The sequence below is a fragment of the Microcebus murinus genome, chromosome 12, assembly GCF_040939455.1.
Source record: "Microcebus murinus isolate Inina chromosome 12, M.murinus_Inina_mat1.0, whole genome shotgun sequence".
In the NCBI taxonomy this organism is placed as follows: Eukaryota; Metazoa; Chordata; class Mammalia; order Primates; family Cheirogaleidae; genus Microcebus; species Microcebus murinus.
The window spans coordinates 3,359,750-3,387,721 of record NC_134115.1 but is presented as its reverse complement, the minus strand read 5'-3'; the positions used below and the strand labels follow the sequence as shown (position 1 = coordinate 3,387,721).

The 27,972-nt window shown below is 46.3% G+C and overlaps 1 protein-coding gene across 4 annotated transcripts in view; it reads left to right on the top strand.

Moving 5' to 3' along the window:
* The first annotated feature begins 459 nt into the window (after positions 1-459).
* Positions 460-27,972, top strand: part of SYK (spleen associated tyrosine kinase) — a 94,307-nt gene continuing 66,794 nt past the window's right edge. The window contains exon 1 of one of the 4 annotated variants that reach the window (XM_076008461.1): positions 460-793. The gene's annotated coding sequence lies outside the window, so the exon portion shown is untranslated. Of the gene's footprint in view, positions 794-1,744; positions 1,842-27,972 lie in introns of those variants that run through there. The other 3 variants (XM_076008460.1, XM_076008457.1, XM_076008459.1) reach the window with 3 other exon arrangements.

Sequence of the window (27,972 nt, the reverse complement as noted above, 5' to 3'; positions counted from 1 at the left end):
GTCTCGCTTTGTTGCCCAGGCTAGAGTGAGTGCCGTGGCGTCAGCCTAGCTCACAGCAACCTCAAACTCCTGGGCTCCAGCAATCCTCCTGCCTCAGCCTCCCAAGTAGCTGGGACTACAGGCATGTGCCACCATGCCCGGCTAATTTTTTTTTTTTTATATATATATCAGTTGGCCAATTGATTTCTTTCTATTTATAGTAGAGACGGGGTCTCGCTCTTGCTCAGGCTGGTTTTGAACTCCTGACCTTGAGCAATCCGCCCGCCTCGGCCTCCCAAGAGCTAGGATTACAGGCGTGAGCCACCGCGCCCGGCCTATTCTTACTTTTTAAAACAGGCACTGCCAACCAATGCTACCCAGAAGGTCTGGACACTACTTTGTGGGAAAATTTTAAAGAGGAATGTACGACAGGGAAAAGAGCAGTATGGGAAAGGGGTTGCAAGAGAGTTTTTAAGCTTTCAGGACGGCAGGAAAGGATCACACTGAATTTGCTCAGCTGCGGCCCGAGCCGGTCGGGGCAGGGCGCACGGCCGCCGGCTCCGCTCGCCCTCCCGCCCTCCGTGCCCTCGGCCGCCGCGCGGCGCTTCCTCATTTCGGGGAACTTCCTTATTATTAACGCGCCGGAGCAGGCGGCCGCGCCCGCTCCCGCCCCGCAAGGGCCTTGTGACAATTAAAGCCCGCGAAGACAGCCCGGGGCTCACCCAGGGTCCCCTCTTCTCAGGACCGCAAGGGCCGGGCCGGGTCGGCGGGACGCGCGGCGCGGCGGGGCGGGGACTCTGCGGCCGCCGCCCAGGTAGGTGCCCCGCGCGCCTCGGCCAGGTAGGGAGGGCCCCGCGCCTCGGCCAGGTAGGGAGGGCCCCGCGCCTCGGCCAGGTAGGGAGGGCCCCGCGCCTCGGCCAGGTAGGGAGGGCCCCGCGCCTCGGCCAGGTAGGGAGGGCCCCGCGCCTCGGCCGGGCAGCAGCCACCCCGGCGGGCGGGCGGCGAGGGTGGCCCCGGCGTGTCGCGTCGCTGGCTCTCCCGCCGCCGTCACGCGCAGCCCCGGCGCGGCTTTCGGGGCCTGGCAGGCGGGCGCCGCGCCCGCTTTTGCGCCCGCCCCGCGAGCCCGCGCCGCTGCCCGCGCCCGCCTAGCTCGGGCCCGGGCACGGCCGGAGGAAGTGGGGCCTCCGGCCGGCGCGTAAGGAAGTTCCCCGAAACTAGGCAGCACCGCAGGCCCGGCGGCTGAGGGGCCGGGCGGCCCGCGCGCCCGCCATCGCCTCACCTGGCGCGGGCAGGTGTGGCCCGCGCTCGCTCCCGCCGAGACCTGGAAGCGCCTTTTGGTTTAGAAAGGGGACAAGGGGGCGCCGAGGAGCCGCGCTCTGCGCCGCCCTTTCTCATGTGCCCGAACTCACCGTGGCAGGGACCCGCAGGGACTTGTAAAATTGTAGGTGAATGGATGAAACCGTTTCAGTAAAGATAGGCAGGATCTGCCAGCTTCTCTCGAGAACCTGCTGACGCGGGGCGACCAGCTGTCGCGCCCGGGGAGCGGGCCCGGGCCGCGCCGAGGCGCCGCGCGAAGGCGGGACGCGGGAGGGCGCTCGGCCGGTCGGCTCCGCCAGGATCGGGCGCAGCGGGAGACTTGATCGTGGGACCGGAACACTCTCATTTCGGCCATTTAGACGAACCCCCGGAAAGTGCCGCTGCAGTTACCAAAGTGACTGGACGTAGAGACGTCCATGTGTCTTCTAAGGGCGCACCCTCTACTACAGAAAGAAAGCGGTTGCATAGCAACTGTTAGGGCGCAGAGCCTGGCAGGTGCTCGTGGCGCAGGTGGGGAAAGATTTCTCGCGCAGAGACTAAGATATGTAAGTAAAATTAATTTCATCATCTAGAAGGACAGAGAAAATGGGGGGGAAGGGGAAGAGAGCAGGGAGACATGTGGCAGCCCAAAGAAAGGGAGGGTGCCAGCAGCGAGGCCAAGTGGCTCGCTGATTTTAAGGGGGAGGAAGAGAAGAAAAAACTGATGCTGTCAGTTGATAACAAAAGCGGCTGCAGGTAGACAACAAAAACCGCAAGGATGTCAAAGTCCAAGGCTTGGTTTCCTGCCTTCCTTGGAGAAGGGATTACCACAGGAGATGCGACTCTGTCCTGGAGATATGGTTGAAGCTGTGGCTCCTTCTCCAGCCCTTTACTCAGGACCTCTGTGAAAGCAGATTCTCAAAAAAAATTTTTTTTTGAAAGAGAGATTTACATCTCTCTTTTGTCTGTTCAGCCTTCTTCAGAAGTTGTGCAAAACAGACCTGCAGCGTACCTGTTAGTGAGAGAACTCATTGGATTATCTTTGACCATTACTGTGGAAATTGTAGGATGAGGTATTTTCCTGTTGTTTTTGCAAGGCTGCCTCTTTCAACAACATCCTACTTTCTGATACATTTTCATTGTAATTAGCCAAGAAATGACTCGGCAAGCAAGAAGGTTTTACACAGTGTACTTTTGAACTAAGTTTTTGTTTTGTTTTGTTTTGGCAATATGGCTTCAAAACCTTAAACACACCAAAAAACTGTTCAAATGCAGTCTATTTTTCTGTTTGAATGTTCAAGTGCTAGAAAGACAATTTTGGAGAAGAGTTTGAATCTTTTTTATGTTTGAAGCAGTGTTGCAAATTATTTCTTGAGTTTTGCCTGATTTACCAGAGATGGGTTGAACTCAAGTAGAACTGTTGACTTGAGACTTTTCCTGTTTTCTTCTTCTTCTTCTAACTCTAGAGGCATTTTAGCCTGTAGTAAAAAAAGGTGGAGATATGCCATATCTGAGTCTTCATATTTAAAGAAAATAATAATAATGCCTGAAAATTCCTGAAAGAAATGGAGTTGATTTTAGCATCTGATTTCTTTGTTTTAGTAAAAACAAATTCATTGCTTTTATACAGGCAGCATTTTATTTAAATGCAATTAAATACATTGATGTGTCCTCCTTACCCCCAATGAAAGTCCAAATAGTGCATGGATATGGTTATATTTGAGATTAAAAGTTTAAGTTCTTGTAAAGTATTAGGTGTTTTATGTAAGAAATCTTGTTAGTTGAAATTATTTTATCAAATCCTTTTGTTCTATCTAAATCATAGTTTTATTTTAAAGTATTTAGAGAAAACTTGCACTAAAACAGAAATTTGATGTGTATTATCCCCTGTATTTGAAGTGCTTAGACACACAAGATTTTTTTAAATTTCAGAACATTAAAGGAGCACAAATATTTTTTATACAGACAGCTTCTGCATACTTGAGCCAGTGTGCCCGTGGCCCGAGTAGTGTTCTCTGAACAGTGCTCATTGCACCAAGGCAGGTTTTCCCCTCTCCCTCCTCCCCTTTGCCCCCTGCTTGATTTCCACTGAGCTTTACTTCCCTCTGTGCACATGTGTGCCCACTGGTTAGTTCCAGTTTGTTAGAGTACATGTGGTGTTTGTTTTCATAGGATTTTATAAGTCTTAATAACTAGAATGCTTTAAATATTTTAAGCTAGGATAAAAATAGGGTGTATACTTAGATCTTTACCTTTCCTGAGAGATAAAAATGGTGGAAAGATTATTTTATTGGTAGATTTGCACTTTAGAAATGACGCACCTTGATCTTCTTTAAGCCCATATTTAATATTCTAAATGTAGGTTTAATCTCTCTTTTGTCTTTTTTCTTTCTTTCTTTTTCTTTTCTTTTCTTTTCTTTTCTTTTCTTTTCTTTTCTTTTCTTTTCTTTTCTTTTCTTTTCTTTTCTTTTCTTTTTTTTGACACAGTCTCACTCTGTTGCCTGAGCTAGAATGCCGTGGCGTCAGCCTAGCTCACAGCAACCTCAAACTTGTAGGCTCAAACAATCCTTCTGACTCAGCCTCCGGAATAGCTGGGACTACAGGCATGTGCCACCATGCCCAGCTAATTTTTTCTATATAGTTTTAGTTGGTCAATTAATGTCTTTCTATTTTTAGTAGAGACAGGTCTTGCTCTTGCTCAGGCTGGTTTCGAACTCCTGACCTTGAGGGATCAGCCCATCTCATCCTCCCAAGTGCTAGGATTACCAATCTCTCTTTTTTAAACCAAACTCTTCTTAGTAGAACTTCACTTGTGCAGCACATTGTAAATCCATAGTCGTTATCCAAAATCCTTGTGCTAAAATGTGTTTTGGAATTCAAGATTTTTCAGAATTTGAAATTTAAAGTTAGACTCTTAATTTCAGAATTGAGAAAGCCGTTTCTCAGAATTTAGAAAGATGTGCATACATACTGACACCGTTGGCAATGTACCAGTCCAATACAGTCCAAATAGCATCCTGTAATCGCACACACTCATATTTCTGCACTTTCGCATTTAATAGTATGAATATTCTTGTTAAGTGGCATCAGTAAAGACTTTAAATAAATAGCTGTACGTCACCTTGGGGCAGGTCTTGTCACTAAATGAAGTTCCCTAAAAAACAAACCTTGCTTTTCAGAGCTCAGGGTGAGGGACTATTGTTTGCTTTTGAAAGCAAAGCTTATTTATATTGCTCAATACCTCACATTTTCCAGTAATTAGATGGGTAGTCCCTTCCTATTCAGAGAGTCAGAAATAGCAAGATTCCACTCAATTTTCAGTCATCTCTATCAAAATATATTAATAGATCCTTCAAGTAAGAGTGGGATGTTTCATCCTTCAGCGATAAAATTTCAAACAGAACAGTTCCTGACTGTCTATGATTTCAGAGAAAGAGAGCAGTAGTTACTCACAGAAGGGGTTATTATCACCCTTTACAGCTGCAGCATGTTCTAGGAAGGAAGAATTATTGTTTCCTGTCAACTTTGCAGCTAGTATTATCTTTGTTATCTATGCCCAAGGAATGGCTGGGCAGTTTTTACAATCTGAGCTAATTTTTACTTTCACAACTTTCACTGTATAGATTTTTTTTTTGATGATTCCCTAATACCCCTTCTACCCTTGTTTTACAGGCTTTAACAGTTTCCTCCACTTCTGGATTGGTTTAGTTTGGTTTAGTTGTAACTGGGTGGAGGAAAAAAATAGAAATTTAGGATTTTGGGGAAAAATTTGTTTGTTTGTTTGTTTGTTTGTTTTTGAGACAGAGTCTCACTCTGTTGCCCGGGCTAGAGTGCCCTGGTGGGCTAGAGTGCTGTGGCGGGCTAGAGTGCCGTGGCGTCAGCCTAGCTCACAGCAACCTCAAACTCCTGGGCTCAAGCAATCCTCCTGCCTCAGCCTCCTGAGTAGCTGGGACTACAGGCATGTGCCACCATGCCCAGCTAATTTTTTCTCTATATATATTTTTTAGTTTGCCAATTATTTTCTTTGTATTTTTTTTAGTAGAGATGGGGTCTCGCTTTTGCTCAGGCTGGTATCAAACTCCTGACCTTGAGGGATCTGCCCACCTCAGTCTCCCAGAGTGCTAGCATTACAGGAGTGAGCCACCGTGCCCGGCAGATTTTGTTTTAAATATCTACACATTGAGCAGGCTTTTTTCTTCTAGAGCAATTAAAATCACAAGGCAGAGTCCTAATGAGAGATTATAATCAGATTGCCTGATCTACGTCTTATCGCCTTATTCTTCTACCTTGAATTTGAACAGTTTGGATTTGAACACTAGGATAAAGAAGTTTTTCTACTGAGGGATTGTGGGGAGATTAAAAAACCATCAGACTGGGTTTTAGGAAAGTTCATTCATTTTGGTATTGTGTTATGAAGGAAATTTTCTATTTGCTTATAAGTTTATCTGACAAAATATTATTAATAGTTTGTATCAATGTGTGTTTTATTTTTGCCTTTAAGAATCAATTCTGTAAGTTTTGGTCTATGTCTTTTGAAAGATGATTGAATTAGAATCTTAAATACAATAACATTTAGTCACTGTTAAAGATGCCCAAAGAGAGAAGAATATTTGGTTTATGTTACAACAGGTAACATGGAGTCAAAAGTTACTCTCCATTCTTTTCCTTCTTGGAAACCACATGCTTCTTTCTGGATCCTGGCCAGATGGTGGTGGGTATAGAAAGTGAAGACAGTTAAGAATGTTGGTGATGACCCGATGACTGAGGAGGGGTCCTGTGAGCTTTTTCATCATCTGCCTATAGCTCTGAAACCCTAGCTCTAAGTGGGGAAGTGCTACCGATCACTGCCCTCCTGTAGCTCGGGGAGGGAACACAGGTGTGGGGTGCACAGTGGGCCTCTAGGCTTGACCCGTGGAGACCACACAGCAGGCAGCAGGTCTACGGGGAGGAGGGCTGGTGTGCAGGTGAGTGAGGGCTACACCTGCATGCTGTTGTTAATGCAATGAGAGTGCAGATACAAGGGGAGAGGGCCCAGCCTAGAGGTTTGGGGAAGTTCACAGTATAGGTACTGGTTTCCTTGTGTGTGCTCTTCCTAGCTGTAAAGAGCGTTTGAGTGTCCGGCAGGCAGTCTTCTAGCTCTCCCTCCATCGGTTTGTCTCGACTGGTAAATCTTCGTTCTGTCTCGGTGATCTGGTGATTTATTACCTGTAGCGGTGCCTGTTGAGCTGATGTGGAAATGTCTTGATGTGGCCTGAGTTAATTTCTCTTTTTACTTAATTTTCATTTGTAATAAGTTCCTCCCTTCATTCTTCTCATCCACTACTACTGCTTCTCAAAGGCAAGCTCCTCAGTTTTTTAGTTATTTCCTCTAGAATTCTTCTCATTGTTTCCTTATGGCCGGTGTGCTTGCTAATTTCGGGCCTATCTATGGCAGGCACTGGCTGCAGACCCTACTGTGAGAACCCAGGACACGGCAGGCCCACGCGCCACCCCCTTCCCAGCCCTTCCCATGCCGGCCCAGGATGATCATCCCATAATTTGGGGCTAAGAAGTTATTTGATATTTATTATTATTATAACTATAGTTTGCTACTAAAGCAGGGAGTATAATATGATTACATCTTCTTTCTTACACCTCGTTGTGTTTTTCCTGGGGCCAGCCCTTGTTTCATTTCTGTGTTTTCGTGGTTTGTTCTGTGCCTGTTAGCACTTTCTTCCCAACCCTCTGACATAAACCTAAATAAACCCCTCTGACACTTTTCCAGAGTCAAATATACCAACTGACCTCTCAGTTCCATTTTTCTTTCTTTTTGTGTGGAACCCTCTGTCTTCTTGTTCTTGTCTGACAGGGGCTCTTTCATCTGTTATACACATGTTAGTACCTGAAGAATGTTTTGAAGGAATTTTCTGCAAATTGTTTACCACACTCTCTGTTGTACCTTGTAGGGCATTAATATACCTCCTGCCAACATTCATCCCCATGTTACCTATTACAAATCAGTTGTAGTTGTTGGAAACATTTCCTGTAAACTTTTTATTTCTGTGGTTATTTATTTATTTTTTTGTAGCTTGGAACTTGTGTGATTTCTTCTATCAGGGTGTGTTTTAATTCATTCTAAATAAAAGATTATTTTTAATTCTACTGTAGCAGAGTTAAAAATCTGCATCTTAAACCAGGGTCAATATCACCTTTGTGTTTGATCTGACAATAACATTGTATTATCTGAGTGATGGGACATTAATTTCCTAGCATGGAGAACCCATGGCACTGCACTCAGTCCCCTGGCCTTTCCCAGGATTCCTTTGATTCCTCAAGTGAGTGCCATGCATTCTGAGGCAGAATTCCCAGGGAGGCTGTCCTCGCTCAGGTAAGCGTGAGAAAAGCTAGACAAATAAAGTTCAGCAAGCAGGGATAAATATCACAGGCTTCCTTAGAGCCTTCCTGCCGGCAGGTGCATGGAGGTTGTCTGAGAGGCCTGTCTCAGCCAGCGGTCCCACGCTTCCCTGGCTGTGGACAGCGTTTGTCCCTAGAGCGCCTCTCAGACCAGGGCACCCGCGGCCTCCTAGGGACCTCTTGCTGCTCCTTTACAAGGTCCTAAGGCTTTGCTTGGTAGAGACAGAATGTTGTGGTTGTTTTCCTCTTAAATGCTAAAAATATTTGCATTATTTGATGGATAGAATGCCTCAAAGTCACATTTATTGAATATTTTTATAGATAGTTATTGAGAGTTGGGTCTAAGGTCCCATTGGGCTCAAACCCCCGCTCTGTGGTTTTAAGCTGCTTTGGAGCTTTCGTAAGTGGAGCGATTGCAGAGGGCACTGCTGTGGTGCGTGGCAGCCCATGCCTGCAGTGCCCGGTGCCCGGGGTGTGGTTAAAACTGACACGACTGGCAGAGCCTCCCCCCGTGGGGCGACTGGGAATCTGCCTCTGCAGGCTGGGATGGAGCTTCATAAGGGCATTCCCAGGTAGGTTTCAGATGAGCAAAGTTAGTTTCTCTGACCTCCAAGATGGAAGAACTTGCTAACATTTTCTCTTTGAAAAGTTTTTAATTGCATAACTGATGAATGAATACATATCCTTTAGTAAAGGATTTGGATGCAACAAGCAACAGAAAGGCCTTCTGGACCTCCACCCTCGTCCAGCCCCACCCCAGCCCCATGTCCCTGCTGTGGAGAGTCCTGCCCGTTGACGTGCTTACATATGGGTGTGTCTCTTTGCAGAGTGGCATGGGTGGGGGTGTGTATCTTCCTCATACCTTCATCATTCTGCAGCTTTCTGTTTTTTAATCAACAAAATGTTGGGGTGGTGGGAGCTCTCTGTATCAGTGATTACTGTATTTTATTATGATAATTTATAGGTATTTAGGTTTTGTTCTAATTTTTGATACTATAAGGAATGCTGCAATGAATACACATTTTTAATTCTTTCCCTCTCATTTGCCATTTTCACTGTGTTTCACAAAACCATCAGGTCAATCTTTATCTTGAGAAAGTCCTTCAGTCCTGTCCATCCTATTACTCAGTCTACCTACTGAGATTTTTTATTTTAGCAAACAGGTGACTAACTTCCAAAGAATGCAGTTAATTCTTTTTTTTTTTTTTAATTTTATTTATTTACAATGATACATTAGGTTTTTGTTTTTTGTTTTTTGAGACAGAGTCTCACTCTCTTGCCTGGGCTAGAGTGCCGTGGCATCAGCCTAGCTCACAGCAACCTCAGACTGCTGGGCTCAAGCGATCCTACTGCCTTACCCTCCCAAGTAGCTGGGACTACAGGCATGCGCCACCATGCCCTGCTCATTTTTTAAATATATTTTTAGTTGGCCAATTAATTTCTTTCTATTTATAGTAGAGACGGGGTCTTACTCTTGCTCAGGCTGGTTTCGAACTCCTGACCTTGAGCTATCCTCCTGCCTCGGCCTCCCAGAGTGCTAGGATTATAGGTGTGAGCCACCGCGCCCGGCCAACATTAGGTTCTTGTGTTCTTTATCCCTAGTTCCAGTGTGGACACTCTCTCGTTGCACCATCTCCTTGGGCATCAGTCCATCTTTCTGCTCAGTGGGTACCTCTCCCTCATAGTTTATGCTTGGTATTTCCAGTGTGTGCTGGTCTTTTTTGAGGTGCCCTAGGAGTTAGTCTTTTAAGAATGCATTTGTTGCATGATCCTCTTGCAGCTCGTCCCAGCTGAGATGGGAGAGTAGGACATGGACATCCATGAGCATCCATGAGGCAGGATGAGCCAGTACTCCGTGTTTGGGGAGCAAGGGCACCCTGTTCTTTGTGGACATGGCCATGCCATGGGCTCCAAACCAAGCCACACATCCTTTCCTGCAAGAGGGGACTTCTGCTTGCTTGGCAGCTGAGGAGCACTGGCTCCTCCCCACTCCTCCCTGCTCTTCCCCACTCTTCCTGCTCCTCCCTGCTCCTCCCCTTTAGAGGTCCTCTCCTCTCCCCCCTGCTCCTCCTCTCTCCACTCCTCCTTCAGGCCTCTGCCACTTCCACGGCACCACACCCTTGGTCTTTGCCCACTTTTGCTGCTGCCCCTGCTGAGCCTGTCTTACTTTGTGTCTTTCAAGGACAGCAGTAATTCCCAGGCTACTAAAGGTATGCCTCCTTAGGTCCCCAGCACAATGACAGCTTTATTTTCTGCAACATTGCTTTCTGTGTCGTTTCTGTCCTTTCTCTGCATTTACAGCAGCTGCATATGCTCGAGGCGGAAGTCCACACTTCCTTCTCTTGTTAGCAATGCCAGTCGTGGCCGTGGAGGGAAGTCGTGGTGAGGAGGAAGGGGAAGGCCTGGCTAGAGCAGGGCGCATCACAGGCTGGGTGTTCGGTTCCCGGAGCTGCTCCGGCTCTGCGGTCTTCACTGTCACTCTTGAAGCCCAGCCAGTGACCCTGTGGCCCACGCAGGAAGCGAGTCTGAGAAGAGGTGCGAAGTCCATCCTGCTCGTTAGGACACTGAGAGGCCCAAATCATAGATTTCTCAGAAGCTTGTTTGAAGACAGGTGGGGTGTTAGAAGTGAAAGGGATCTTGCGGACATCGCGTCAGCCGGCTGAGAAGCACTGAGGCCCAGAAAGGTAAAGGGATTTGTCCAGCCACCAAGTGACGCTGCTGAAAAGGGAACCCTTAGACTCAGGTGTTTCTAATCCAGAACCAGAATTTTATCCACTACTCTCATCGGGAGTGCAGAAGGGCCCGCCGCCGTGCCTATGCCCAGGAGGGGTGAAGTCCTGTTCGTAGACTTGGGGCAGCCCGAGGGAGGCCGTGCGCTCAGCTGAAGGCAGGTTGGTTTTACTCTTTTACCAGTTGTTACGGAAAGCCTGCTATGGTCTTTGTAGCTTTGTGATTGAGAACTCAAACAAATTCAGCAGGACTTGGCAAAACACCCTAAGCCACTAAGAGGCAGCGTGGGACATCTGAGGCTTTTGTGTGCGCCTCCCTTCCAGAGACTGAGCTCACTTGCAGACCTTCCTGCAGCGAGAGCTAGAGCCCCGAATCCCCAGGACTGAGGCTGCCCTGGTCCCCACACCAGACCTTGGCGTCTGGGGCTGTCTCCCCACAGGGCAGAAGGAGCTTGGGAGGGGAAGTCCTAGTGCCACGAGGGTTTGGAAGGAGTGGGAGGGTACTTTCAGACTGTGTGCGTCTGGTTATGGAGACGCTTGTGACGCAGGTGGGCTCTCAGCAATTCAGTGGAGCTGCTCTGCAGCTGGGCAGAAGGACGAATATTTTTGAGGGATGATTTCCCCGAAGGAGCCGCCGATGTCTGCATAGAGTGATGTGCAAGGTATCCTTCTAGCTTACTTCTTCCCAGAACACTGGGGAACCTGTGCCAGCCACAGTAATAGAGGAATGGCGTGTTAGTTTGCCGGGGCCCCTGTACAAAGTACCACGTACTCAGCAGCTTAAACACACATGTAGTGTCTCACAATTCTAGAGACCAAGAAGCTGAGATGTGGGCAGGTGGTTTCCTTCCGAGGGCTGTGAGGGAGACTCTGCCCAGCCGCTCTCCTTGGCTCGTGAAGGCCGTCTTAGTCTTCACGTGGCGCTCTCCCTGCTCGTGTATCTCTGTGTCCAAATTCCCTTTGTAGAAGGGCCCCAGTCTCATGGGATTAGGACCCACCCTAAATACCTCATTCTAATGTAAGACCTTATCTCCCAATTAGGGAGTTGGGACTTTAACATTTAAATCTGCAGAGAAGGGGGCACAATTCAGCCCATAAGAATGGTTAAGTGAAGATGGGCAGTTATTTGTGGGGGGTGTAGAATTGGTTTGGAGAAAAAGATGAAGTTTCCATTTTTTCTCTGCCTACAGAAGTTCTTCTGTGTCTGCAGTATTTACAATGATCAGGAGTGGATGCTTTCTTCAGTGTAGAAAAAATAATAATAGAATTAGAAAGATTTGCTTGGGGAAACAAAGAGTGAGTAGAAAGACACCAGGAAGAGTACTAAAAACACAGCACCCGCCACAACTGTTGGCCTTTCTGCAACACCATCAGGGACCCAGAGAGCTGCCTGGGTCCCCAGGTGGGAGAAGCCCGGCAGAGCTGAGCGTGGCGCACGGACCGCAGAGCACCCTGTGTGAACAGCAAGCACAATTAAACTAGTCGGAATACTTAAGGTGCAGTGTTTCTTCCACTTTAGATTGACAAAAACTTTAAAAAGAGAGACTTATGAGAAGACCCAGGGAAGAAATGAAAAATGAGGGTGTTCGGGGGCACAAACCCACAGGGTCGAATGGCAAAGCCCCTGCGGAATGCGCAGACCTCACTGAGCCGGGTGAGGGGAGGGGCAGGCGTTACAAGTGGTCTTAGAAAAACTGGCATGTCATTTAAAAAAAAACACAAAGTTTTGCTCTTTATACCAAAATAAATTCCAGGTGAACATAGAATAAAAATATAGCAGTGAAATCATAAAATACTAAAAGCAAACTTAGGTAGGTTTTAAAACAATGGTGAAGAGGCCTTTCTATTTTTGTTTTCCAAAAGTTAGGATGATGTCTCAGCAGAAGAGGCCTTTCTAAATGTGGTAGAACATATGGATTCAGAATAGAACAAGATCAATGAGTATAATTTCTTAAAATTTTAAGCCAATCCTTTATAAATGAAAAGGTATATGTAAATAAGTAGGAACAAAACTTGTAAGATATATTTATTTCCAATGCTTGTAGTAAAACACCAATAGCCTTAAAATGCAGCGAGTTCTTTCAAATCAAGAAGAAAAAAAAATACAGGTGGGCATAGTGGGTCCGTTTGGTAATACCTTTTGAAATTTAAAACACACAAGCGCTTTGACTCAATAATTTCACTTTTTGGAAATTATTACACATATAAATTGACAAAAGTGGAGAAATATATATGCCTACAGTAATTCATTGCAACATTTTAAGTGCGTATATATAGGGAACTGGTAAGTAAACTACAGAGTACCCAGTCCATGGGTTAGCATCCTATGTTATCATTTAAGACATGTAGAATTTTTGTACGCCAAGATAGAAAAATGTCCCTCTGTCTGATTTGGAGCTGGGAAAAAAAGATGCACAGGTCATACTAAAGAAAAAGCAAGATGTACACATCAGTATATATTTTTTAAAACTCATGCATGTACATAATGATGATTGGATTGTTACATATGCAGATGTGTGTCAGCCCATACAGATGTGTGTGTATGTATGAGTAAATGCATAGAGTGATCTGAAAGTGTAGGCACCACACTGAGAGCAGCTGTTATTTGAGTAGAATTAGTTTGGAGAAAAATGTGACATTCACACTTTTGAGTAAAAGTACCTGCTTCTGTATGTTTCCAACATTTACAATGATTATGAGTGTATGTTCTTTTCAATTTAGAAAAATACTAAGAAGAAGGTTTGCTTAGGGGAAAAGGAAAGTAAGTAGGATGAGACCGGGAAGAGAACTGATTTAGAAGCACAGCATCCGTCAGGACTGCTGGCCCCGTTCTGTCCTCCAGCGGGGAGCTGGGCTTCCAGAGGTCCGGTGGCGCGCCCAAGCGGTGCAGTCACGGTTCCCAAGCACGCTTACACGCTCCAGTGCTGCCAGCTTGTCTCGGCTGCTGATGCTAAAGAGGCTGGGGTGGTCTGGCGTATGGCCTGCCTTGAGACGTTTTTTAGCCGCCGGCACCCCACCTACACCCAGGGCAGCAGCCACTGTTGAGGACCACTGTTTTAGAACTGGTTGGTAGGATTTTATAACACACAAGCACATTTGTGAAGCCTTCCACCAAATTGGGATTTATTGGTGTGCTGGGAATCATTGCAGTTATGTGTACCTTTGACTGCAAAGACTCTGGGCAGGTCAGAGCGGTCCCTCCCCGTTTGATGTATGTGTGTGAGAGACAGACAGACAGACAGAGATATGGTGGCGGCCAGGGGACGGCAAGGAGAGTGGAGAGGGAGGACTCACATTTTTCTGCTGCAAACACTCGGTTCCATTCCGCGAGAACCTGTGTTTATGAGGTCTGGCAGTCTTCGGAATCTTCAGAGGAAGGCGTTTGCTTGAGAATGTCAGTGTGTTCTCAGCACACGGCTGTCACACTGGTAGGAGTGCACATAAAATAATTCTCAGAGGAAGAACATGCACGCTGGTCAGATAGAAAAGCCCATCTGTAACTTTTTCTACGCGAGATGATTTGAATGGCTTCCCTCTTTCAGGTTAGCATTATTCTTAGTCCACCATACTTATTCTCCACCAGACTACTTGTCATCTGCATTCTTCATGTGAAACAGTAGTTCTCCTGAAAGAGACATAAACAGCCTCACTCCTTGGGCCATGGTTTCTTGGTGTCTCTGGCTGGCTTCTGGGCCTTACAGGCTGCAGCTGATGGTGACATGGAGGGCTGCCCTTGCTGTGGCCTTCTGGGCATGGGCTGCAGCTATTACCTCCTCAGCCCTAGTTACCCTGTCGCCCCTGGCTGGCCATGCTCGCCTGGGAGAGCCCTAGGGCTCATCAGCAAAATCTCCAGGACTGTGGCTTTGACCCATAAACGTCCAGTTCCAAGAAGTGGCTCCAGGCCCCTCTCTGGGGGGCAGTGTGGTTGGCAGAAGCAGACCCCCATGTCATGTCTTAATTTTGTCCTTCATTTGAAACTGCTGAGTCTCTAGCCACTGCATCTGCAAAAAAGGGCTAAAAATACCTCCCATTGGGTTGTTGTCAAGCTCAGCAAGGCTCTATGCAAAGCACCGAGCAGACTGGCCCACAAAGAATAAGCCCTCTGCAAAATGTTCATGGTTGGGAGCAGGAAGTCAAGGATAGATAGCTGCTGATTACTTGGGGACTGGAAAAAGGAGTCTTTGAGGAGCACAAAGATTTTAGAAGACTATGGGAGAGTCACAGAAACAGTGGCTCTTGCCCCGCAGTGTCACTTTACTTTGAAGCAAGCTGTCTGTCTATGCCCTGATGCTATGTGTGGAACCCTGCTGGGTCCAATAAGCAACACGCAGGGGTATTGTCCTCAACTCCCCCGTCCCCAGCCATTGGTAAGGACAGCCCCAGGGGTCGCAGCGTGGCTCCTACTCTGAAGCTCTCACACACTTTGCCACGTGATCCGGGCCCTCATCTTGCCCTTTGAAACATCCTGTTGGAGGCCACTCTGTGGACATATCTGTGTGCTCCCTGCTTCCTGCGTGGCACCTTCTTTGCATGTCGTGGGCTCTCTTAAAATTCCTTTCTCATATTTTATTATATCAGATATGATTTGGATACAGCAAAACTAGATATTTAGAGAAAAATGTATCACCCCCTTAATAAAAGGAGAACCCAGACTCTCCCAAGTTTGGCCCAAGTAGGAGAAACTTCTGGAAGGGAGAAGTACCTGGACCACACAGACTCTGTCCCTGGGTGTATTTATAAGATGCCCTTTGTCCACCTGCCATGTGGCCCCCATCGTGTTGGCCAGCGTGGAGCTGCCTGCTGCCCTAGTGTCGACAATGAGCCTTTACCCACGTTCCTGCCAAGGACGCTTAATATGAGTGGCCACTGGCATTTCAGTTACTTACAATTAAATGAAATTTAAAATTCAGTTCTCAGTCACACTGGCCACATTTCAAGGGGCAGGCACTGCACTTGGCTGGTGGCTCTGTGTCGGGCAGAGTAGAACAGGCGTTTCTATCATCACAGCAAGGTCTGCTGGGTGCCTGTTACACTTGGGCCCCACGAGGCTGTCCCTGGGAAGCACAGAGGTGACGAGCGTCCACCACCTCCCATCTTTCTGAGCTTTCAGTGCCTTCCTCAGGTCAGCGTGTCGTAATACTCACCACTTTTCCACATGTTGGCACTGGTGGCTCCTGATTTTTTCTTAAGGGGATCTGAGCCCTGGAACCGATAGGGTACCAGGAGCACCCTCCGTTTGGGATGAGACCTGAATGTTGTCCACAGGGCTCTGGCCTGGCCCTTCACCCTCAAGGCTGCAGCGATCTCCTATCAACACAACATGCACGTGCACACATGCGCACACATGGTCACACATGGTGCACCCCATGATGCTCTAGCTTGTGGTGGTGATGCTGATAAGGCCCCTCGGGACGGAAATGTTCCTGCTGCTGCCTTGAAGCTGTCTTCTGGATGGGAACCCCACCTTGGAGGAAGCTCGTAATTCATGTGTCTTTGGGGTGAGCACACTAGGTTTGGAATTGTTTCTGAGTGAATAAACCCATTTTTTGTTCAAGGGGATTTTGAGGGAATGGAGAAAACCTTAATACTTGTTCATTTCTCTGTAGTTGAAAAACAAATCCAAAAATAATTGTTTCCTTGCATTATTTAGAATCTGAAGTTTTGTCTCTTTTGGAAGGAAGATGTGAAAAGAAGAAACGAGTTCTTGGCGAAGGCAAAACAGAAAGCATACAAGGCTTAGCAAGTGACCCTGTTCAGTACTTTCAAACGCAGACAGCAAGATGTTTGCTTCTGGCAGTGCCTCCCAGTTGTCAGAGGAAGTCCTTGGGGGGCTGAGGGGGACACCTGAGGGGCCCAGTGAGCAGTGGGGACCCCGCCCGGCCCTGCCTCACCTGGGCAGAGATGTGCAGCTGGAATCCTGTGTTAATTTGAGTAGGAATAGAATACTGCAAGTGACAGAGTGACAGACGTCCTTCTGTGGTTCAGCCACATCAGGAAGTGCGGCCACGCATCCCTCCTGAAGGGACGACACCCACAGCCTGCACTTCGCTCGACTTACAGCAAAGAACATGACCAGGATTCTTTTTCCTGAATTATTGCGTGAACAAAATTGATATGTCTAAAAATTAGTGTTGTGCACGGGGCAGCAGGGGCAAGGGTGACATTTAACTAAAAGTGTTTTCCTGAATGATGGCTCTCACACTGCTTCTTTAGAATCCTGTATAAAACTCAGCATTCTTTATTCTGCCTGAATGTTTCTCCCTGTTTGGGAGTCTGTATTGCTGCCCACTGCGCAGTCAGCTCTGTCAGGATCAGTGTTGAACACCAGAACCTTCCATGCAGAGGTGGCAATTCTTAAGCAAGCGGTTGTCTGACCTGACTGTGTGCTAGACACCCTGGAGAGCTTTGCAGGTGCTGATGCCTCGGCTGCGTCCCCTAGAGATTCTGAAAACAGCACCCAGGTGTCTAACGTGCAGCCGAGCTGGAGGATCACTGTTCTTATCCATTTTCCTTTGTTTTATTGTGAATTGAGCAGTAGCTCAAAGCAGTAGCTCCTACAGTTTAGTATTCATCGGAAACACCTGAGTCTGGCTCAGCAGAATGTGGCAGGCTCGGTGCCGCGTTTTTAAAGCAGCATCTGGAGAGATTTTGAAGCAAGTGTTTAGAGGGTGGATAGCTATGCCTCTGTCCTCATGCTTGGTGGAGCTGTCAGAAGCTTCCTGACACCCACAGTAATTTTCATCACCCAGGCCTCTCACTGCCACCCCTGAGCCCAGCGGGCCATTTGCCTTGGGCCAGGCATGTTTACCGCCTCTGAAACTAGGTGGACGCTGCTCTTCTGTCTTCTGGCTTGATGTGTTGCCAAGGAGAAGCCTGAGGCTCAGTAATATTTAAAAGATATGTGATAAATTTTAATCTTATAATTATGGGATACGCAGTGCTGTTCTGTATACAGTGTGGAATGATCGAATCTGGCTAATTAACATACCTGTCGCCGTGCGCTGTGCCTTGGACCGCCATCTCCCCTCCGGCCCGCAGCCCCGGCGACCAGCGTTCTGCTGTGTGGGTGCAGTCACTTTAGATTCTGCGCGAGTGAGATCATGCGGTGTCCGTCTTTCTGTGCTTGCCTTATTTCACTCAGCATGATGTCCTCCGAGTTCACTGTCACCAATGACAGGATGTCCTTCTCTTTCAGGTGGGACCAGGTTCCATCGTGCATACGAACCACTTTTTAAAACGTTATGTGTATCCCGGCGGACTGGGCTGTGCGCTGCAGGGCAGACAGTGTGGGCACTGCCGCGCTCACGACCTCAGCGCGTCAGAAGCGCCTCTGCCGCCCGTCTGGCAGTTCTGTTTTTCGCTGAGGCCCAGTAATTCACTTCTTCTGGAGGCTCCTGGATAAGATGCTTTTTCTACACCTAGAAACAAGGCCTCTGTTATTTCTGGAAATGTATTTTGATGATAACTTTAAACATGTGTTGTACTCCTTTAGATCCTCTACTTCAGAGATATCCGTTGAGGGCATTGGGCCCCCTTTGCGTCGCAGCGCTCCCCGTAGAATCCCTCAACTGCTCCTCTCTCACTCCCTACCTGCGGGGGGAGGCGGAGCCGGTGCTGCTTTCCTGGCCCTGACTGATCCCGCCAGCTTGCTGACCGTCTCCTCTCCCTGGCTGGCTTTCCCTGCCTTGCACCCCAGCTTGAGTTACTGCTCTGTTGAGTACTTGGATTCCCTGTCTCCGAGTGTGGTCATGATTTCGCCTGCCTCCTGGGACAGTTTTCTAGTGTATGTTCATTATTTGCTACTTGTTTCTCCTGTTGCTTCTCTCCTTTCATTCTTTTCATGTAATTGTAGGTTTCTCATCTTTGAAATAAATCACAGAGAAGCCCAGGATGTCTTCCAGCCTAGCAGAATATTTCTTCATTCTTAGTAATGCTTGGTGTGTAAGAGAGAGAGAATGAACTGGGCTGGTATGTACACATGTACCTCTTTTCAGGGAGGCTGCCAGCCGTTCAGAATCTCCTCTCCTGTCCGTCTTCCAGAACTGGCTGGCTTCCGCCTGCTGTGTGGGGCCACAGCCCTGCAGCACCCCCCTCAACTCCCCCCCATCCCTGATTCAGTCTCCAGGCCAACCTTTGCTGCACTTGGCTCACGCCACTCAGGTTTTCAGGGTTAGGGATGTCCGCTAGTTCCGCTGTGTTTCTCTTTCTGGTTCTTCTTGTGTGGGGTGACTCCAGAGAGCAGGCAGTGATAGCCTGACTCCGCCAACACCCAAGCAACCAGATATTGTGATGTTTATCTTAGAGAGTGACTTAGAGCATTTGGCATTTTCATTTAACAACTAAGTTTCTATAGGAGCAGTTCAGAATAAACAAACAAATAGAAAACAACTTGAGAATGGCCAAAACATTCAAGGGGGTACTCTTCACTCCTGCCAGCCTCTGATCTCTGCGGCCAGCGGGCTGTGTTGGCTGGTTCTTTGATCCATTCAGCATGCCGGTTTGTGGGGCGCCTCCCACGTGTCAGGAGCAGGTGCGGGTAGTAGGGCTGCAGCAGTCGCCAAGACCTCCCCGCAGCTGGGTTGTTTGCAGTCAGTGGCAAGGAGGGGGCGCCCAGCACCCAGCCTCCACCACACATGACCCCATTCATTCTTCACAGTAACGCTGTTTGTTCGAAAAAATTTAAAAATACAGGAAAGTACAGCAGCACCCAAATTAATAAATGTTGCCATGTTTACCATTTATGCCGTTATTTTTCCTAAAAGGAAACTTTGCAAATAAAGTTGAAGCTACACCCGTCTTATGGATGAGGAAACGAAGGGTAAGTTGCCCAAGCGGGAGAGCTGCTGAGCAACAGGGCTGGGTTTGCACTCAGGCCCCGCAAGGTCTGGGTTTGGCCCTCCAAATCTCATGTCGACATTCCGTCCCCAGTGCGGGAGGCGGGACCTGGCGGGAGGTATGTGGGGCACGGGGCGTCACTCTGGCATGGCTAGGTGCCCTCCCGAGATGACGAGCGTGTTCTCGCGTTAGTCCTGGGAGCTGGCTGTGTAAGGGGCCTGGCGCCCTGCTCCCTCCGCTCCCTCTCTCCCCTGTGACGCCTGCCTCCTCCTCGCAGGCTGCCTGACTGGAAGCTTCCCGAAGCCCTCGCCTGGAGCAGAGCAGCCTGCAGAACCTCTTTCCTTATAAGTCACGCAGTTGCAGGTGTTCTTCACAGCAGCGTGAGGTGACTGGCTCAGGCCCCTTTGGGGACACGGCCGTTCTCTCCTGGCTGTGCGGCCTTCCCCACGCTACGTGGCCGGCGCAGCGCCGCGTGCCACAGCGCCATCAACGCCGGGGACCCTGACCAGACAGACTTTTCTATGCCACAAACTGACTCTTGGTGTGTGTAAGTGAAACCTGTTTTTGAGGGTTGGCAGTGGCAGGAAATATTTGTTAGAGAGTCAAACCGATAAAGGGGATGTGACCATCAGGGCTGGCACTGAGAAAAGTTTCCGAGTGTCGGTGCCTGTTCACTTGCGTGTTGATTTTTACGATGACCTGCACTTGCCCATCTAGTTTGTGACACCGGCCCTTGTGAACGTCCGAACAGTCACTCACAACGGACGGAGAACGAGTCTGAGTCCCCTTCCGCGTTCCTGGACGGGGCAGCACGCCTCGGCCCCGTCCCCCGCGGGTCTGTGCGTCGTGGGGTGCCGCGCACGGATCCGTCGGTGCCCCTCAGCCTCCGCGGTGCTCTCGCGGTCGCCTGGCGCTGCGGCCCGGCGTGGGAGCCACAGCGCGCGCTCCGGGGCTCCGGCCCTGCTCCAGCGCGTCCTACAAACAGCTGTCCTTTCCCCAGTCCATTTAGGGCCTTGTTTTTTATATTCTTGTGCCTTTTTTCCGTCGTGATTTTGCTATTTAACCCGGCTCCCCGCTGAAGTGCCGTCTGGTGTCCCTCGGCGCGAGAAGGCTGCGACGCGCCTTGCGGAGAAAGGGTGAGGCAGAGGGGCTGCGCTCAGGCGGGAGGCACAGTGCGCTTGGCGGGGTCCTGGCAGTGAATCAGCACTATGTATCAAAGTGGGAGTTGGGCGCCTTTAGCAGGAACATGAAAAACAGGTCCCGCGCTGATGGGCTGGTTGACACTGCTCTGAGGCACACAACCCCTGAGGAGCAATGGATCAGTATTTGCTAATTCAGCATTTGAGGTGACTTTATGGAATATACCACTTCAAATAATGGCAATCAGCTATATTTTATTTCTCTCTTTTACAAAGCAGGGAAATAAATTTTAAAACCAAGTTAAATTTGACTGTTTTGTAAGAGGCATGTTTTTGAAACAAATGAACTACTTAGTGTGATCTCTTAGCCTTGCATTTTGCACTAGTTAATTAAATGGGCAGGTTTCTGTCAGGCTCCTATGATGTCAGTCACTGTTTTGGTCCCAGTAGCGCTTCAGCAAACAAACCTGGAAGTAGACAGATCACAGTCTGGGGGATTAGAAGCAGCCTCAGCAACTTGATGTTTCTGTTTAAACTTAGTAAGCAAGCCCAGTGAGTCCTTGAAATAAGAATTTTCTAATTGTCATGTCTTTCTTATGAAAAGATAGTTTTTCACAATCCATATTTCTAAAATGAATATATTTCTCATTAGCAGAGACTGATTGCATGGCAGGTCTACTTGTACCTGCACAGGCTGGAGATAGGCGATGGTGTATAGTGCACACCTACCAGGATGTCCTCATGGCTCCCAGAGCTCAGACCCACACGACAAGCCCAGGTCATACTGGGCGCAGGCTCACCTAGAGGCTGTCAGGCAGAAATCTCTGCTTCACAGCAGGGCAGCCTCAGGCATTTCTGTCCACAGGAGCCTTCACTGCAGTCCATACAGCTCAGGTGCAAGTGAATGAGGTGTACACCTGGAGCAATTATCTCTTTGAACAACACTGTCGGCATATCTTTCAGGGTCCCCCCCAAGAAACAGGCCCACACATGTTTCTTTTAATCAGGAATTTAGGGTTCTCTTAGTCCAGATGCAATTTGTAAATCAGGGATCATTTTTTTCCATAAGCCGTGCTACCTAACAACAGCTGATAAGAGAAGCAGAGCATTTCTTTCCTGCAGCCAGAGCCTGTTCCTCAAATGGTGACTGTGGAACCAAAGCAATTCTTTTTTTTTTTTTTTGAGACAGAGTCTCGCTTTGTTGCCCAGGCTAGAGTGAGTGCCGTGGTGTCAGCCTAGCTCACAGCAACCTCAAACTCCTGGGCTCGAGTGATCCTTCTGCCTCAGCCTCCCGGGTAGCTGGGACTACAGGCATGCGCCACCATGCCCGGCTAATTTTTTATATATATATCAGTTGGCCAATTAATTTCTTTCTATTTATAGTAGAGACGGGGTCTCGCTCTTGCTCAGGCTGGTTTTGAACTCCTGACCTTGAGCAATCCGCCCGCCTCGGCCTCCCAAGAGCTAGGATTACAGGCGTGAGCCACAGCGCCCGGCCCAAAGCAATTCTTTTGACAAAGCACCTATGTTCCTTGCAGGGTAGAATGTTGGTCATTTCAGCAGTTGGAAGTTTTTGTGAACAAAGTACTTTAGACAACAACAATAGGGAATTTTTTATTTAGGTCTCTTAAGTGTTCGGTGTTTCTTATACACCGTTCTTGGCTCTTCTCGATCACTGTGTGCTGGGAGGGGTGTTGGGTCTCTGGTGTGTGGCCATCCGTTCTCCCCCCAGACCAACAGCATTGGTATCTTTGCAGCTCATCGTGGCCAGGCTGCCCTGCAGGTGACTGGCCTCCTCTGTGTGTGTCACTCGAGCTCTCATGTAGTCAGAGGGTGGCCGACGGGGAGATGCCTTCATCTTGCTCTAGAGCCCATGTTATGTAGGGTGAGTTTTATGCTTTGTTTTTATATTTTTGCATGGAAAAGCTTAAACTTTTATATAGGCTATTTTCTAATATATAGACGAATAGAGACAACGGTATAGTGATAATGCATATACTCAGAACTTCCTCGTGATAATCTTTTGTCATGTTAGCTTTATCTACTCTTTTTTTTTTCGCTGAAGTGTTTTTAAAATAAAGTTCACCTCCTAAATACTTCAGTATAACTCTCTCCTAAAAAGACATTATAGTAGAGATGATCCCACCTAACACAGTTAACCTTATCTGGTATTCCTGAACCTGCTTGCAGAGCAGAACTGGCGAGTAAGACTGTGTGAGCATGCCTGCCTGCAAGTGGGACATGTCCACCCGATAGTGAGGGCGTGCCCTGAGCCACCACCCTGCCGCCACTAGGACATCCCACCCTGATCACCAACACTGATGCAGCCCTTACCAGGTATCAGGCACCACGAGCACCTCACATGGATGGGCAGCAGCATCCCCCATCAACTCTTGGAGCTGGTTTTACTGTTATTCTCATTTTGCAAGTAAGGAAATGGAGGCTTAGCTTTATGGCTAAGGGCAGTGGAGCCAGGTTTTGGACCCAAATACTCTGATCCTGGAGCTGGACTTATGACCACCTTACAGACCACCCTTCCCACTCCACACATACTCAGGCTTTCTGCGACTGGAAGGTCCTGCCTAAAATAAAGTACACAAAATGTAGCTTGACCTTGTTATTAAAGTAAAAGAGAAAAGTGAACATTGACTTCAAAGCACAAGGACTCTAATTTTGTAGGGCTGTTTTTGTTGTCTTAATTTAGATCTCAAATTTTGTTAAGGATTGTGCTTAAGAAAAGAAAGAAATTAGGATAATGAGGTCCATAGTTTTTTTTTTTTTTTTTGAGACAGAGTCTCACTTTGTTGCCCAGGCTAGAGTGAGTGCCGTGGCATCAGCCTAGCTCACAGCAACCTCAATCTCCTGGACTCAAGCAATCCTCCTGCCTCAGCCTCCCAAGTAGCTGGGACAACAGGCATGTGCCACCATGCCCGGCTAATTTTTTTTCTATATATATTAGTTGGCCAATTAATTTCTTTCTATTTATAGTAGAGACGGGGTCTCGCTCTTGCTCAGGCTGGTTTCGAACTCCTGACCTTGAGCAATCCACCCGCCTCGGCCTCCCAGAGAGCTAGGATTACAGGGGTGAGCCACCCACGCCCGGCAGGTCCATAGTTTTCCCCATAATTTTGGATGAAGTTGTGATCAATTAATAAGCTTGTTAGAAAATCAAACTAGACAATGTCTAAATAAGACAGAAAAAGGTTTGTTAACTATATTACATTTGGTGGGATATGTAAAGCAAATATTGTTTTCCTTGTGCATTCCATCCCTATACAACAAAACAGGGCCCTAACATGTTGAGGCAAAAATAGCTTAGGACTGTTTCAAAGTTCCTGGGGAGAAAATATGGAAAGGATATGCAGGTGTCAAATACTGAGCACATGGGGCTCTGGGGACACAGGCCGCTGCTGGTGACTTGGACAGACATGGAGTACACTACATTAAGGGCCCTGGAGCACCTGGCTTCCTGAGGTTTGAGGTGAACAAGCAGGGCTGGAAAAGACTGCAGCCACATTGCCATGACTCCTTCATTCATCCAGCAATTATTTGTAAACCAGATAATCATTTACTCATTCATTCAGATGTTTGATGGGATTGTGAACCATTTATTATAGAATAATCACATCTTAGTCACATCCATTCACCTATTCATTTATCTCAACCATGTTTGTTTACCAGCATTTATAAGACAGGCCATCTCACAGACACACTAGGTAAACAAGGGTCCCAGCCCCGCCCTGTGAAAAGCATTGGAGTTGTCACTTCATCCTTATGAAAAGCTAGACAAACTGGAAATCAGTGACTTCTCTTGGCTTATAAAGAACTGAGGTCCCAGGGCAGGTAGACACCTGGATATCTGGAGAGATGGGCACATCCAAAGATGTCAAGCCTGCTTCCCCAGAGCAGAAGCTTTCAAACCTTATGCCAATGGAAATTCTTTTTTGTTGGTTTTTTTTTTTTTTGAGATAGAGTCTCACTCTCTTGGCTGGGCTAGAGTGCCATGGCATCAGCTTAGTTCACAGCAACCTCAAACTCCTGGGCTCAAGTAATCCTCCTGCCTCAGCCTCCCAGGTAGCTGGGACTACAGACATGTGCCACCATCCCCGGCTAATTTTTTTCTATTTTTAGTTGTTTGGCTAATTTCTTTCTATTTATAGTAGAGACGGGGTCTCACTCTTGCTCAGGCTGGTCTTGACCTGAGCTCAAGCAATCCGCCCGCCTCAGCCACCCAGAGTGCTAGGATTACAGGTGTGAGCCACTGCACTTGGCCTCAGATGGAAATTCTTAACTGTTGATTTTGGTGAATTTCTGGAGGCTGACAATGTAATAGTTTGAGAGAGAGAGAAACTCTATGGGTAACAGTGTCAGAAGGGCTTCTACTTTTTTGGGGTTTACTTCTAGGGACCTTATTTTAAGAATGCCCAGGGTGTGTTTCAATCGGGTGTGCTAAGACATGCGGACATGGCAGTGACTGTCATGAAGGAGGAAGTTTATACTCATAGATCACTAGAAACAGAGTACTGCATGCCATGCCATGCAAGGAGAAGCACCAGGCAGAGAGAATGGGGGAAAACGAGTGCCAGCAACTTTGCTGTGGTTTCTCCAGAAAAGGTGAAGTAGGGCAAGCAGGCATGGGCTTGGCTGGTTTGAGTATTTCCAGCAGCTCTGGGTGTAGGGGCTGCCCCTAGTTGTCTGTGCCTGGCCTTGGGGTGATTAGAGCAGAGAATAGTGGATTGGCTTGTGAGAGCCCGATAAAGGAGGTAGTTGGGGAATGGGGTTTGGATTGATGGGTTTACATGTGAGGAATCCTTTCTCTAGAAATTATCTAGCCCTTGAAGAGGCAGTATCTCCAGCATCAGCAGGGCCACAGATGTCAAAGCATCAGAAAGTATAGAAAATAAAAAGGCATGATTAATACAAACCTCAGTAGGTTCTTACAGTGGAGATCTGAGAAAGAGCCCCTTCTGGCCCTGGCAGGGGAGGGGAAAAGTGATAATTATGAGATATACCTAGAGCTTTCTCTGTAACAAAGGTTACTCTCCAGGGGAAATACTTTGTGAGAGCCTTATCTCAGCTGGGAATTTCCAGGAGAATTCCTCATAGTCCAACACCTTCCTGTCTTCCTATATCACTTAAAGGAGGAAAACCCCATAGTCAACAGGGATCAGAGCTTCAAGGAAATTGTTACATAATAATAACAAAGTCAAAATCCAAGAAGCCATAACAACCTGAAATGTGTATGCACGTTACAACAGAGCATCAAAACACAATAGGCAAATGTTGATAAGAGAAATAAACAAATCCACTATTACGGTTGAAGGTTTCAATCTCCTTCTCTCAGTAATTGATAGACCAAATAGGTAGAAATCAGTAAAGACATAGATGACCTGAGTAACATTGTCAATCAACTTTATCTAGTTGACATTTTAAAAATATTTCACTCAACAGCAAAAGAATGTACATTCTTCTCAAGTTTACACGGAACATTCACCAAGACACAGCACATTTTTGAAAAACATTTGTTAACAAATTTAAAAGAATAAAAGTCATACAGATTATGTTCTCAGAACAAATAGAATCAAACTAAGTATCAATAACCAAAAGATAGTTGGAAAATCCCCAAATATTTGAAAAGTAAACAATTAGACTTCTATATAACTCTTATAATTACAGAGTATGTCTTAAAAGAAATTTAAAAATATTTTGAACTCCATAAAAATGAAAATGCAACTTATTAAAAATTGGGAGATGCAATAAAAGCAGTGCTTAAAGGGAAATCTATAGCATTAAGTGCATAAATTACATAAAAGAAATATACAAAGTCAATAACTTATGACTGTATCTTAGAAAACTACAGAAAGAAGAACCAATTAAGCCAAAACCAAGCAAAGAAAAAAATAATTAAAATTAAAGCAGAAATCATTGAAATGGAAAATAAGAAAATAGTTTGATAAAACTTTAGCCAAAATAAACAAGAAAAAAAAGATAAGACACAAGTTACCCATATCAGAAATGAAAGAAAGCTCATCACAATTGATGTCATGGACATCATGAGGATAATAAAGGAATGTTGTGAACAACTTTATACTCACAACTTTGATAACGTAGGTGAAATTGACTAATTCTTGAAAGACGCCAAGTACCAAAACTTACGGAAAAAAATATAGATAGCCTGAATAGTCCTATGTTTCTAAAATTTAAGTCAATATAACTTTCCAAAAAAGAAATTACCAAGCCTAGATAGGTTCACTGGTGAGTTTTACTAAACTTTTTAAGGAAGAAATAATACCAATTTTCCACATTCTCTTCTAGAAAATAGAAGCAGAGGAAACAGTTCCTAATTCATCCTATGGGTCCAGATTTACCCCAACACTAAAATCAGATAAAGACATTACAAGAAAACTATAAATCAATATCATTCATAAATACAAGAATCCTCAACAAAATATTAGCAAATTAAACCCAACAATGTATAAAAAGAATTATGTACTACAACCAAGTGGGATTTATTCCCGATGTGCAAAGCAAGTTCAACATTTTAAATAAATTAATATAATTTGTCACATCAACAGGCTTGGGAATAAAAATTATATGATTATATCAATAGATGTAGAAAAGGCATTTGACAAAATTGAACATCGTTTCATGACAAAAATCATTGGTAAACTAGGAATAGAGGGGAATGTTTTCAACTTGATAAAGAACATCCACAAAAAACCCACAGATAACATCATACTTAATTGTGAGAGACTGAACACTTTCCCTCTAAGATTGAGAACACGGCAAGACTGTTTTCTCTTACTACTTTTGTTCAACATGCTACTAGATGTCCTAGTTAGTGCATTTAGCAAGAAAATGAAATAATAGGTGTACAGATCGGAAAAGAAGAAATAAAACATCTTTATTCACAGATGATGTGCTTGTCTGTATAGAGAACTCTAAGGAATCTATAAAACAACTTTTGTAACCATTAAGTGAGTATAGTAAGCTTGCAGGATGCTGGGTCAATGTACAACAGTCACTTGCTTTCCTATATACCAGCAATAAACAATTGGATTGGAAATTTAAAAATTACCATTTACAGTAATACCAAAAGGACAAAAAAAAAAAAAAACCAAACACAAAACCTTAGGTATAAACCTAACAAAATGCGTACACTATCTGTATACAGAAAACTATAAAATATTGATGAAAGAAATCAAAGAAGATGGAAAAGTAATCCATGTTCATGGATTGGAAGACTAAATACTGTTAAGATGTTGGTGCTTCCAACATCTTAATATGTAGATTCAACACAATCCCAATCAGAAACCCAGCAAGCTATTTTGTGGGTAATGAAAACATGATTCTAAACTTCACATGGAAAAGCAAAAGACCTAGAATTGCCAACACAATACTAAAAAACAAAGTCAGAGAACTCACACTACCCAATTTCAAGTCTTACTAGAAATAGAGTTGGAGTAAGATACAATTCCTGCCTTTGCGCCAGAGACACATCAAATGTTCACACACTACAAAATAAAGATAAATTAAGTCACAACAGCGGTCAGGAGTACAAAAGAAAACCATATACTACCTGAAGGGGATTGGATATTCCA